Source organism: Sander lucioperca, chromosome 14 (assembly GCF_008315115.2).
Source record: "Sander lucioperca isolate FBNREF2018 chromosome 14, SLUC_FBN_1.2, whole genome shotgun sequence".
Taxonomy (NCBI): Eukaryota; Metazoa; Chordata; class Actinopteri; order Perciformes; family Percidae; genus Sander; species Sander lucioperca.
In genome coordinates, this window is record NC_050186.1 from 23,461,453 (window position 1) to 23,474,827 (window position 13,375).

At 45.2% G+C, this 13,375-nt stretch overlaps 2 non-coding genes and 1 pseudogene across 2 annotated transcripts; all 3 read left to right on the top strand.

Moving 5' to 3' along the window:
* Window positions 1–7,622: 7,622 nt before the first annotated feature.
* On the top strand, window positions 7,623–7,739 carry LOC116059095 (annotated as a pseudogene).
* A 1,927-nt stretch (window positions 7,740–9,666) lies between these two features.
* LOC116059074 lies at window positions 9,667–9,785 on the top strand. Its single transcript, XR_004107204.2, has one exon. It is a non-coding gene; the product is annotated as a 5S ribosomal RNA (ribosomal RNA).
* A 104-nt stretch (window positions 9,786–9,889) lies between these two features.
* On the top strand, window positions 9,890–10,008 carry LOC116059086. Its single transcript, XR_004895135.1, has one exon. It is a non-coding gene; the product is annotated as a 5S ribosomal RNA (ribosomal RNA).
* Window positions 10,009–13,375: the final 3,367 nt, after the last annotated feature.

Sequence of the window (13,375 nt, forward strand, 5' to 3'; positions counted from 1 at the left end):
CTGGACCCCTACCTCTCAACCCTAAATTTAACCGGACGTAGGATAAATGATAAGTACTTTTGTACTGAGGGGCCCCGATGGGGGGCGGGGGGCCTCCCCGGGTTTCTGATCTCCGCCAGTGGTTTGTGCAATCAAAACCTCGCCGCCTTTGGCGACGAGGTTTTCTTGATTTTCCCCTAACCCCCCTGGTGCTCTGGATGGATGGGATAAACTTTTACTCTACTTTTAGACTGACCTCTTGACCTTATACTTACATTTGTGACTGTCATTACATAACAAAGACTTACTTTTTACACTCAAATCACTGAGGCTCTGTCAAAACAACAATTAGACTGTTCCTAAAAAAATATATACAAGCCCTATACCTATACGGCAATCAGCCATATGGACACACTAGAGACTTGTCACTATATAGCAGCTAGCCTGCTCAAAAGGGACACATACAAGTCTTGTGCCCACATGACAGCCAGACTGCCTGACATACAGGAGACTGTCACCACTAAGCAGCTGGCTTGCCTGAAAAACTCTTTATAAACTCTTCACCAAACAACATCTGGATCTACCAAGACACTACCCTCCAACTGGACGGTTTTTCCTCACACAGAGGCACTTTTTATTCTGCTTTTTGGACTGAATCCCCTCACATGGAGGTGTTTTTTTGTTCTAATATTTGTCCACTAGATGGAGACATATGACCATTTTACTGAATCCCCTCACAGGGAGGTGTCTTTAGTTCTATTTCTGTCCACCAGATGGAGGCACATGAACGGTTTTATTACCAGAGCTGCTTGCTCTTTTTCCTCCCTATATGGAGGGGTCTCTCTGTGTTTCACATTTCTTGTCCAAATATTGGAGGGTAGATGATTATTATTGTTAATATTAAATATTTTTTATTAGATGTTAAATGTTTAAATTGTATATATCTAATTTCATACGTGATGGTTCCTACATTATCCACAGGTTGGTAAGTACAAGTTTCTCAGAATACGATTATAACACCCTTCTCATATGTTCACTTCCTTATTGTGCATTCCTTGATATTCACTTTTTTTCATGATCATACAGACAGACCAGAAGCCTTACCCTTAACATAACCACTGTAACTATTGGCTGGACTTATCATCATAAGCCTAACCTTAACCATCCCACCCACTGAAAGCTCAATTTCTGAATCACTGATTTGATATTTGAAAACAATTTCAAATTCGAACATGATTAATAGGCCATCAAATCATAATATGTGAAACATAAAATAAGGAATTGTTTCACCACATGGATGGATCGTTGTCTGTACTCCATGATTCCTTTTCTTTAAAAATGTTTTTTTCATTCATGTCATAAAATGCTTGATGCATAATTACTTTCCAGTTGTTTTGAGTTCATCATACCTACATAAATACTGGATTTAAAATGTATTTCATTCTATTTTACGATCATAAATGGATACGTCATGATAATTACATTGAGCTCATCATTGCAATATGTATATACATATGCCAAAACACTGTATTTCTAATACATGCCATTATATACTCATTCATATTACTTAAAAATGTAAACATTCTTTAAACTAATTGGAAGACCTAAATAATTTAAAAATTTAAATACATAAATAATTAAAAAATGTATTTCATACAATCATAAAGTGCCTTGTGCAAGTGTATATTTGGGAGAGTGTATATATATTGAATGTATTTTTACGTGTACATACATTATTATGTGAACTCATGTCCCCCCATGTATATTTTTCATGACATTTTATTTTGAAATTCGAGGAATATTCATAAGAAGTGATACAGATGTTTTATTCTGAAATCTGAGAAATGTAAACAGGAAGTAGTGTGGTGATTCCATTGAAAACCCCGCGCTACTTAACCCTTGACCCCACTGTGTATAAATATGCTACTCAGTGTTTGTTTTCACACAACCTGATGAAGACTTATTCTGTCGAAACGCGTCGTTGTTTTTCCTGTTTTTTGGAAAATAAAAACACTAACAACTATACCATCACGTTTGGAAGACTTCTTTTGTCACTTTTAGTTTCACTAAGTTTAGTTTAGCTACACTCAATTTTTTTTCTGACACACTGCTAACGGGGCTCAACAACATGGACGAGTTTTACGAAGATGACTTGGAATACGGCCATGAGGAGTATCCTGAGTGGCGGACGGTACGTTACCGACGGGGACGGCTTGTCAACCGAGACTTCGACGACACTCCCGGGCGCCCACGGCCCTCATATGACCGGTATGACCAAGCTAACTACCCCGTTAGCAACAGGCCTCCTAACATGGACGACTTTTACGAAGATCGCTCTGAAAACGGCTATGAGGACGATTCGAAATGGGATATGGTACGTCACCGACGGGGACGACTTGCCAACCGAGAATTCGGTGACACCCCTGGGCGCCTACGACCCTCATATGACCGGTATGAACAGACTAATTACCCCGCTAACAACGGGCCTGTGTATGATAAAGCTAAGAGAGCTAACTACCCTGCTAATGCTTCAGCTAATAGCTACCGTCATTCCACTAGCAGGCCAGCTAATGACTTTGAACGCAACTATCATGATAATGGGCCTACTAATAGCTATGCTGGCCGAGCTAACGATGACCATCACCGAGCTAGCTATGCAGAAATAACCAGGCCTAAGAGCTACAACAACCCCCAACAGCAGGCCCCTAACAGCTACACAGCTAACAACCAACGCTCCAGCTCCAGCTATAATCGACGGGGCTATGGGGCTTCGAGGGATAGAAACGGCCGGGGAAATCGCCGCCAGGCCAAGGGCAACGGCGGGGCTCGTTGGCAGAGCGGTTCACGGTCCCGCGGCCGATCCGACCAGAGAGGCCCGCAACAGAGACGACGAAGGCCGGGCTACAGCAACCAGAGGTGGGCTAACAATGCTAGGAATAGACAACAACAGCCACGTCGTAATGCACAACGCCAACCAGACCCAGACTTTACCGTTAGGACCCGCACCATTCACAAACTCATCAAAGCGGCACACCATCTCTCTAATGTTTCTGCACGCAATCCTCCACGGGCTATTGCTAAGATCACCAAGTTACTCACCGAGTCAATCAAGCCTGCAGAACCGACATCTGACACGGGGGATCAGATCAGAGAGAATGCAGAGAACTGGCAGGAGTCCACCTTATTGATCCTACAGGCACATTACACTGAATCAACGACAGCTAATCTGCGGCGCTTGGTTCAGCTGAAAACAAACGACTGGCAACAAAATTATGACATTGCTGCAGCGTGGGCACGCAGCCATTTTGGCCGGAAACTGACGCAGGCGACCCTTGACTCTGTTTATAATAGCATCATGGACGCTTTGCAGTCACACCCTAAGCCAACTACGCGGCCTGTCACTCACACACCCGCCACACCTGGAGTGCAGAGCGGGACATTGGAAATACAAGATGACGAGGATAGCACCATTCAGCAGACTCGCTCAACACAACAGCGGAACCGAAGCGATGATATTGTAGAGGATCAGGAGGAACCCCAAGTCACCACATTGCAGCTACCCCGACGCCCACCGGGGGAACAGCGAAACAGATCGACACCTACCTCTGGAATGCTACGAGTGACGGCAGAGGTGCATCGCCCTTCCAGAAGTCAAGGACAACAGACGGAGGCGACAGGGCCGGAGGAGCGGAGTGAATCGGGGGGGCCCCTTCCACCACCCTTAAACCGTTTCCCTCTCTCCTCTCCCCATCCTTCCCCTCCAACCTCCCCTCTCCTTTTTCCTCTTGTCCCTCTCAATCCCTTCTCTCCCACCGCCACCCTCCCTCCCCCCCAGCTCTCCCGGGCTCCTGTCGACCCCCCCTGCATCCCAGACGACCTCCGAGGCCGCAGTTCCTGCTACAGTCGACACACCGGAGCGCGAAACGGAGGCCCTACCTCAGGAGCTCCAGACGTCGGATGGTGTACGGGTGACCACCGATGCCCCCAAAGAAGGTCCATCGACCTCAGCACCCCTCAGCATCACGATCCCGGACGGCGATACCCCAGAGAAGGTGGTTACACGGCCGATCCGTGGCATGATCATCACAGCAGGTACTTCACCATTTGGGAACATAGGGCCACTTAAAACACCACACGTACAGAGCAGACTGAGTTTTGCTACACCTAAAACACAGACAGAGTTTACAGCTTTCAGACATAACACTGTTGCTGACAAGATGAACGACTGGTCCCTTTTGCCTCAAAAAAAGTGGCTTTACATTGGTGATTCGAATCTCTCTAGGTTCCCTAGTTACAAAGAGTCGCATATTCAAATTGAGAGCTATCCAGGGGCCAGATTTGAACACGCGGAAGCCGTAATGGCACGCGCTCCCGTTTCACCTGACGTTGAGAAACTGATTCTTTCCTTTGGCATCAATCATAAATCCAAAAACACACAGAGAGAAACCATTCCTCAAATAAAGAAAACTCTCCTTGTGGCCAAAGTGGCTTTTCCCAAGGCCCGAATACTGATCCCGATCCTCAATTTTTCGCGCTCTTTGTCACCTCAGGAACAGGATACTTTGAGAGATGTCAATAAATTCATTGTAACATACGATGATCACATCCCACAAATGTCCAGAACAGTTTTCTCTACAGAGAAAGACCATGTTCATTGGACCAAATCCACTGCAGAGCACATGTTCCACCATTGGCTCACTCATTTAAACTCAATGACCCCGTAAGAACCTCAGAGGTCACGGGGTCAAAAACAGTACTGAACCTCTCCAAGTCGTTCATTTTGACTGCAGCACAGACCAGTTTACTGAACAAAGGACTGACCTTTATCCCGTCCATCCAGAAGCAAACTCATAAAGACATTAAAGACGCTCTGAGAGCAGACATACAGGACTACCATAGACACCTGAAACTTGCTGTCTACTATCAGGTTAAGCCTGAATCTATACAGCTACCTTTCATGAATAAGTCAACTTGGTCACCTGCTTTGGCTCTTCTGCCACCTGAAGTCTCACAGTTAATCCAACTAGACCTAAACACATTTCAGCACAGCTACAAAATTGGCTGGACCAAACCTAACTTATCACGGTTTGAACTAGAAGCACTCGAGCAGCTCAGTTCTAACAAGGATATTGTTTTAAAACCGGCGGATAAGGGAAGCGCCGTAGTAATTATGGATAGAGCTGACTATCTACACGAGGGATTCAGACAATTGAACGATACGCATTATTATGCCAAGTTGGATAACCCCATCTATAAAGAGACAATCCCCTTGATTGATAAGATTGTAAACACTCTTCACACCAAAAAATTCATCAACACAAAACAAAAACATTTTCTCCTGAGCGAAAAAGAACCTAGAGCTCGCCGTTTCTACCTCTTGCCAAAGATCCACAAACCGGGCGCGAAGTGGTCTGTTCCGTTTAAAATTCCTCCCGGGCGACCGATCGTTTCAGACTGCAATAGTGTTACGTATCGCACGGCCAGGTTCATCGACTACTATCTCAACCCCTTATCGGTCCTCCACGATAGTTATATCAAGGACACGTACCATTTTGTGGAAAAGATCAAGGCCTTGGAAATTCCCGCCACGGCCTATCTCTTTTCAATGGATGTTGCGTCTCTTTATACAAACATTAACACTCCAGACGGATTGGCAGCGGTCAGGAATACATTCCAAAAACACCGTAACATTAGGAGACCTGACAAAGAGCTCCTTCAATTACTAGAGATCAGCCTGACTAGGAACGATTTCGAATTCGACGACCAAGTTTACCTGCAGGTCCGAGGTACAGCGATGGGCCACGTCTACGCACCAGCGTACGCTAATATTTTTATGGCCCAGTGGGAAACGGGAGCTCTAGCTTCCTGTCCATTACGACCCCTTTATTATTTTAGATATCTCGACGATATCTGGGGCGTTTGGAATCACACTGAGGCAGAGTTTTACCAGTTTTTGGACAAATTGAACCAATACAGCGACTCCATTAAGCTCACTGCGACATTAAGCTTAGACTCCATCGACTTTCTCGATACGACAACTTTTAAAGGACCACACTTCACAGACACACTCAAACTGGACCTTAGAGTATTTTTTAAAGAGACAGATAGTCATTCACTCCTATACAAATCAAGCTATCATCCAAAACACACATTCGCCGGCCTAGTTAAGTCGCAGCTACTGAGATTTAAGAGAATTTGTACGAGGCAGGAGGACTTTAAAGTCGCTGTTAAGACTCTTTTTTCGTCCCTTTTGAGTAGGGGCTACACATCCACCTTGCTACGCAGGGCCCTCAGAACATTCGAGGAGACTAAGCCCATGTACGCAGACTCAACTCTGGCGATTGTAGTCACATATTCGGAAGCGAACGTCTCTTTTGTCCAAAAACTGAAAAACAATTTCATTCGCTCAGGAGGAGAAACTTTTTTGAAAGACCACAGGCTTATTGCCGCTTACAGGAGAAACAAGAATTTGAGGGACTTTCTGGTCAGATCCAAGCTGCGACCTTTGAACCCGCCAAAATCCAGAAAACTTGACAGTTTCTACAGGTGCTACAAAACAGTGCAGAACAACACAACCAAGGAAGTGTTTAGAACACAACCCGAAACAAATGTGCATACAAGAAATTGTATCTATTTGATAAGGTGTTTGAAATGTTCTCTACAATATGTAGGGGAAACAGGGAACACACTTTTGGTGCGCTTCACACAACATAGATACAATGTTATCAATCAAAGGAATCTGAACAATCCCCTGGTTAAACATTTTGTGGAGCACGAATGGACAAATTTAAGAGCTACTATTTTGGAGGCAAATTCAAATTGGACGGTTAAAGTTAGACGCAAAATTGAACGCAATTGGATCACCAAATTAGGGACTTTAGTTCCCAGGGGCCTCAATGAGAGGTAGGCAGCCCTACCCCCAGCCCAGATCCCTAACCCTAAACTTAACCACTTCCTCCTTCCATACCTAACCCTAAATCACAATCTCCTAACCCTAGGCCTCCCTCCTAACCCCTAATCTTAACCATTCCCCTACTTCTAACCCTAACCCCTGTAGGGTCTTGTATGGTACTACTGTGCAGGGAAGCCCCCCCTTGGGTGGGTGGGGATGGGCGGAGATCTGACTTCCGCTAGTAGTTTGTGCAATCAGGACCCCCATCGCCTTCGGCGACGGGGTTCTTTGTAACTAACTCCTAACCCTAACCCAGTGTTTGAAATACAGAGGAACACCACTGTTCATCAAAAAAATATTATTTATTTAATTAGATGTTCACAATGCACTAAGCAATATGTTGGTGAATCAGGAAATAATATATTAACTAGATTTACACAACATAGATATAATATTAATAAACATAAAAATTTACATATCCCTCTAGTACAACATTTTGTGGATCATGGATGGTCCAACCTCAGAGCAACCATTCTGCAGTCTGACCCAACCTGGACTGTTAAGCAGCGTAGAAGAATTGAGAGGTCCTGGATCACTAGACTGGGTACACATGTGCCCAATGGTCTGAATGAGAGATAGGATAGTTGGGAATTAGTGTAGGTCCATGGTTTGTGCATGTAATTCTGCTGCCTTCGGCAGCAGAATTCATTTATTTCATTCCTAACCCCCTAACCCTAACCCTAACCCTAACCCTAACCCTAACCACCCTGAACATGCCCGATCTTGTCTGATCTCAGAAGCTAAGCAGGGTAGGGCCGGGACAGTACTTGGATGGGAGACTGCCTGGGAATACCTGGTGCTGTAAGCTTTTTATACCCGTCTTACAACAGCAGGGGCTCTGCTCCTTCTTTATACCACAAGTGTAATTACATTTTACCATCTATAAATGGCTTCTGTTGACCTGATGTAATTGGTTACGGCCATACCACCCTGAACACGCCCGATCTCGTCTGATCGTCTGATTACCGGATGCTGTCTCCCCATCCAGCTTGAAGCACTGCGCTGACCAGCTGTCTCCAGTGTTCACAGACATTTTTAACACCTCACTGGAGACATGTCACGTGCCAGCCTGCTTCAAGACCTCAACCATAATCCCTGTCCCCAAGAAGCCAAAGACCACAGGACTTAATGACTTCAGACCCGTCGCCCTTACCTCTGTGGTTATGAAGTCCTTTGAGCGCCTTGTGCTTTCACACCTCAAAGACCTCACCGACCCCCTCCTGGACCCCCTGCAGTTTGCCTACAGAGCCAATAGGTCTGTAGACGATGCAGTCAACCTGGCCCTCCACTACATCCTCCGGCACCTGGACTCCGCAGGAACCTACGCCAGGATCCTGTTTGTGGACTTCAGCTCTGCCTTCAATACCATCATCCCGGCTCTGCTTCAGCAGAAACTCTCCCAGCTTGGTGTGCCTGACTCCACCTGCAGGTGGATCACTGACTTCCTGTCTGACAGGAAGCAGCATGTGAAGCTGGGGAAACACGTCTCTGACTCACAGACCATCAGCACCGGATCCCCCCAGGGCTGCGTTCTTTCTCCTCTGCTCTTCTCCCTGTACACCAACAGCTGCACCTCCAGTCACCAGTCCGTCAAGCTTCTGAAGTTTGCGGACGACACCTCCCTCATCGGACTCATCTCTGATGGAGACGAGTCCGCCTACAGGTGGGAGGCTGACCACCTGGTGACCTGGTGCAAGCAAAAAAATCTAGAGCTCAACGCTCTAAAGACAGTGGAGATGGTTGTGGACTTCAGAAAGAACCCAGCCTCACCTGCCCCCATCACCCTCTGTGGCTCCACAATTGACACTGTGGAGTCTTTCCGCTTCCTGGGAACTACCATCTCCCAGGACCTCAAGTGGGAGCTGAACATCAGCTCCCTCGTCAAGAAAGCACAACAGAGGATGTACTTCCTGCGGCAGCTGAAGAAATTCAACCTGCCAAAGACAATGATGGTGCACTTTTACACAGCCATCATTGAGTCCATCCTCACATCCTCCATCACCATCTGGTATGCTGCTGCCACTGCCAAGGACAAGGGGAGGCTGCAGCGTGTCATTCGGTCAGCTGAGAAGGTGATTGGCTGCAATCTGCCGCCGCTCCAGGACCTATACGCCACCAGGACTCTGAAGCGTGCTGGTAAGATTGTGGCTGACCCCTCCCACCCCGGACACAAGCTCTTTGAGCCACTCCCCTCTGGCAGGAGGATGAGGTCCATTAGGACCAAAACCTCACGCCACATAAACAGTTTTTTCCCCTCCGCCACTAGCCTTCTAAACAAGGCTCGGAATCCATCCTGACTCTCTCCACACCCCACCTCTGGCTCCTCATGCCACTGTACCTACTCTGCTGTAGCGTCCCTTTTCACTACTGTTTAACTTATTTTACTATTTATTTAAATTTATTTTATCGTTATTAATACGTACTGTGTGTATATGTTTATACTTATATTGTTTATATCTTTCTATCCTTCTTATATTTGTATGTGTGACATGCTCCAACAACACCATGACAAATTCCTCGTATGTGCAACGTACTTGGCAATAAAGCCCTTTCTGATTCTGATTCTGATTCTGATCTCGGAAGCTAAGCAGCGTTGGGCTGGGTCAGTACTTGGATGGGAGACTGTAAGCGTTTTATTCCCTTCTTACAACAGCAGGGGCTCTGCTCCTTCTTTATACCACAAGTGTAATTACATTTTACCATCTATAAATGGCTTCTGTTCACCTGCTGTAATTGCTTACGGCCATACCACCCTGAACACGCCCGATCTCGTCTGATCTCGGAAGCTAAGCAGGGTAGGGCCGGGTCAGTACTTGGATGGGAGACTGCCTGGGAATACCCGGTGCTGTAAGCTTTTTATTCCCGTCTTACAACAGCAGGGGCTCTGCTCCTTCTTTATACCACAAGTGTAATTACATTTTACCATCTATAAATGGCTTGTGTTCACCTGCTGCAATTGCTTACGGCCATACCACCCTGAAGACGCCCGATCTCGTCTGATCTCGGAAGCTAAGCAGGGTAGGGCCGGGTCAGTACTTGGATGGGAGACTGCCTGGGAATACCCGGTGCTGTAAGCTTTTTATTCCCGTCTTACAACAGCAGGGGCTCTGCTCCTTCTTTATACCACAAGTGTAATTACATTTTACCATCTATAAATGGCTTGTGTTCACCTGCTGCAATTGCTTACGCCCACACCACCCTGATCCCGTGTGATTCCCGTTGTGTGTTGTCAGAGCCCCAGAGCAAGTGAGAGAAGCGGTCGCAATTGTTTGTAGGAGAGGAGTAATTTTTGAGGATAGTTAAGTATAGTATATGGTAAGTTATTTGTTATTTTTTAGGTAAGTAAATATAGTGTATGCCCCTGTGCAGCGTCTGCTGTGCAGGGGACATTTATGTAGGTAAGTTTACTTGAAGTGTAGTGTTTAACTTTTGGTGTAACTGTAGTAAATATGCATCGTCGCCTTTTTCCTCCACCTGCAATGGAGGGGAGGAATAGGCTAATATCAATGAAAACTAAAAATAGATTGCTAATGAAGGATAAAATTGCAGAAGCGACAAGGCAGAGTATAGTGTTAGGTGAGTTAGGTAAGTCAGGTGAGAATAAGGAGAGGAGGGAGAATGTTGAAAGCGTAGATGAGAGGACCGCGTTGTCAATGGCGGCGGGGGAGTTAGAAAGTGTGCGACGAAGTAGTGAGGGCGCAGGTATGGAGAGAAATATGCAGAGTAGAGGGGAGATGGCGGAGGAAGGTATGGAGGTGGTGTGTGAAGAGGTGGAGGTGATTTCTATGGCTGGAAAAGCTAGAAAATTACCGAAGGAATTGCCGACAGCGGAGAAGACAGCGATTCCAGCTGTGGTGACGTCGGCAGCTGCTGATGATCCAGCAGCGGCTGTGGTGGAGGTGTCTGAGGTGCAGACGGAGAGAGAGACGCAGGCTGAGCATGGGGCACAGCAGTCGAGAGGGAAAAGTAATGTGGAGGCTCCGCAGGTGGAGAGAGAAAGCGGACACTCGGACGATTTGTTTGCTAAGGACAAGGTAGTAGAGAAACAATATCTCAAAAGACTAACAGTGAAAATTCAGTTGATGGGGGAGAAACAGGTGGCACCTCTTGAAGTCATGAGAACAATAAGACTGCTGTGTGGAGGGATCATGGCTTGCCGCAGAACGGGAGCGCAAGCGTATGAGGTAACGCTAAGCACGGATGCGGGGAAGCAGAATATTCTTAATGGATTTGACATCGATTCTGTGCCGGTGGAGGTGACGGAGCTGTGTCGGGAGGAGGTGATGGTATCTTTTCTGCAGCTGCCGGTCTACATCACGGACGTGGAGATTAATGCGAAGCTGGTGCAGTGGGGAGTAACACCGGTCTCCCCGATAAGACGACGGATGTGGCCGGGGACCAACGTGGCGGACGGCACCAGACTGGTGCGGGTTAGATTTGACGGACCAGTCAAATCTTTGCCCTATTCCACGAAATTTGAGACGGCGACAGGACCGCAATATTTTCGGGTGATACACAACTATCAGAAGAGGGTATGTCGGCTGTGCAGAGAGGAGGATCATGAAATGAAGGACTGCCCCAGATTCAAGTGCTTCAGATGTAACCAGCAAGGACACTACGCAAAGAGCTGTCAGGTGGGGGTAAGTAAATGCAAAATATGTCTAAACAGGATGAATGAGTGTATATGTTTAGTGAGTGAGGAGGAAAATATTAATGATAAAGACTTAATTAATAATAATAGTGGGGTTAATGTTGTATCTGATGATATATAACTTTGACTTATGTTTAATTATGCATATATAATTAATTCAAATGTATTCCATATTGTACTATGTTATTGAGGTTATGGTGAGAGAGTTGGGGCCCTGTGTATAAGAGAGGATGCATGAACCTTACTCTACACTTACTGAGAACATCTGGAAATTGTTAAGCAGAGCAGAGGTCCCCCCAAGACAGAAGATACCTTTTTTGGAGTTGTGCCAGATAACAGGCATCGATTGGTCAATTATCCATCCAATGGTATACTCACACATATTACGCCCTATATTGATACAATGCATAGGATATATACGTTGCTCACACAAAGAAAAGTCAGAACGACTTTTGGAAGAATTTGAGTTGGTCGTTCTCCAAGCTTTCTGCAGGAGTTTGTTAAATTGATGCTGAATCTTTGCTTGTAATAAACCTTTTTATAATCAAGATCAGTGTCGGCGGATTCCTCTTCATACAGCATCACAGCATTACTATTTAAGACACCACAATTTTGGCGACGAGGATGGGATCGGTTGCATCTCCCAGGTCATCGTTTCATCATGGGCAACCAGGGACTGACTCCCGCTTCATTGGTCGACTATGAGGTGAGCTTTCTCACTATTTGGGCGCTGGTCAGTTCATGTGTGGCTCTGTGTGTGCGATGAGGAATTGCACCGTGTCGAATCTGTGTGTATTTTGTGCAGTGATTGCTGTGTGATGGGGTTCCGTTTTAAATTATTTGTGTTAAAATTAGCGCAGACAGGGGAAGTGTGAGTTAACATATGAAAAATAAGAAGAAATCAAAGCAAATGCTTTAAGGAAGCTAGAGAAACAGAGGAAAAGGAATATGAGACAAATGAAGCAAAGGCTTAAGGAAGTTAGAGAAACAGAGGAAAAGGAAATTTAAGTGAAGAAATAGAGAAAAGGGAGAAAAAATTAAGGGATTAAGGAATATTCACATAGACAATGTGAAAAGGTTTTAAGGAATAGGCAAATTGGATTAAAGAAAAAAACAGTTTAACCCTGGCCAGGGCAATTTGGCTTAAACAACATAAAGAAAAAGGAAACAAGAGAAAATAAAAACAAGAAGTAATAAGGAGAAGAAAAAGGAAATAAGAGAAAATAAGAGAATACAGAAAAGAACAGGAACAATAAAGAGAAACAAGAAAAATAAAGGATAACGCCGTTAATCTGACATAAAAAGCCTTTTGAAAAAAGGCGATCACAGGATGGGCCGTAGACTTAAACTTTTATTAGGTGAAAAGTTTGAGCCAGTTCGGAGAACTGAGGTGTAGACTAACAGTTTAATGGTAAGTTTCCCAATCGATGCATTGTTGACGAATAATGTTCGAAGTAGACTTGCTATTGGACGTCTATATCTAAGGTAGCAAAATAACAAAAAAAAAAAAAAAAGACAAAAAAAAAACAAAACGGCGGAAAGCAAACTCTTTTTAGGAATTACATGCATGAAAAATGTCGACTTCTGTGTGTATGAGAGAGAGTGTGTGAACAGCGGTGTGAGTGTGAACAGTGGTGTTTCTGCTGTGTGTGATAGGCTGTGCATGCGTTATAAGGATCCTATATTAGAGATATATGAAATATTCTGTTCATTATGGCTAAAAATATGAGTCTCTTTTTGAAGAGAACGTTTTCTAAAGTGTTAAAATGTATGAGCCTTCTTTGGGAGGACTT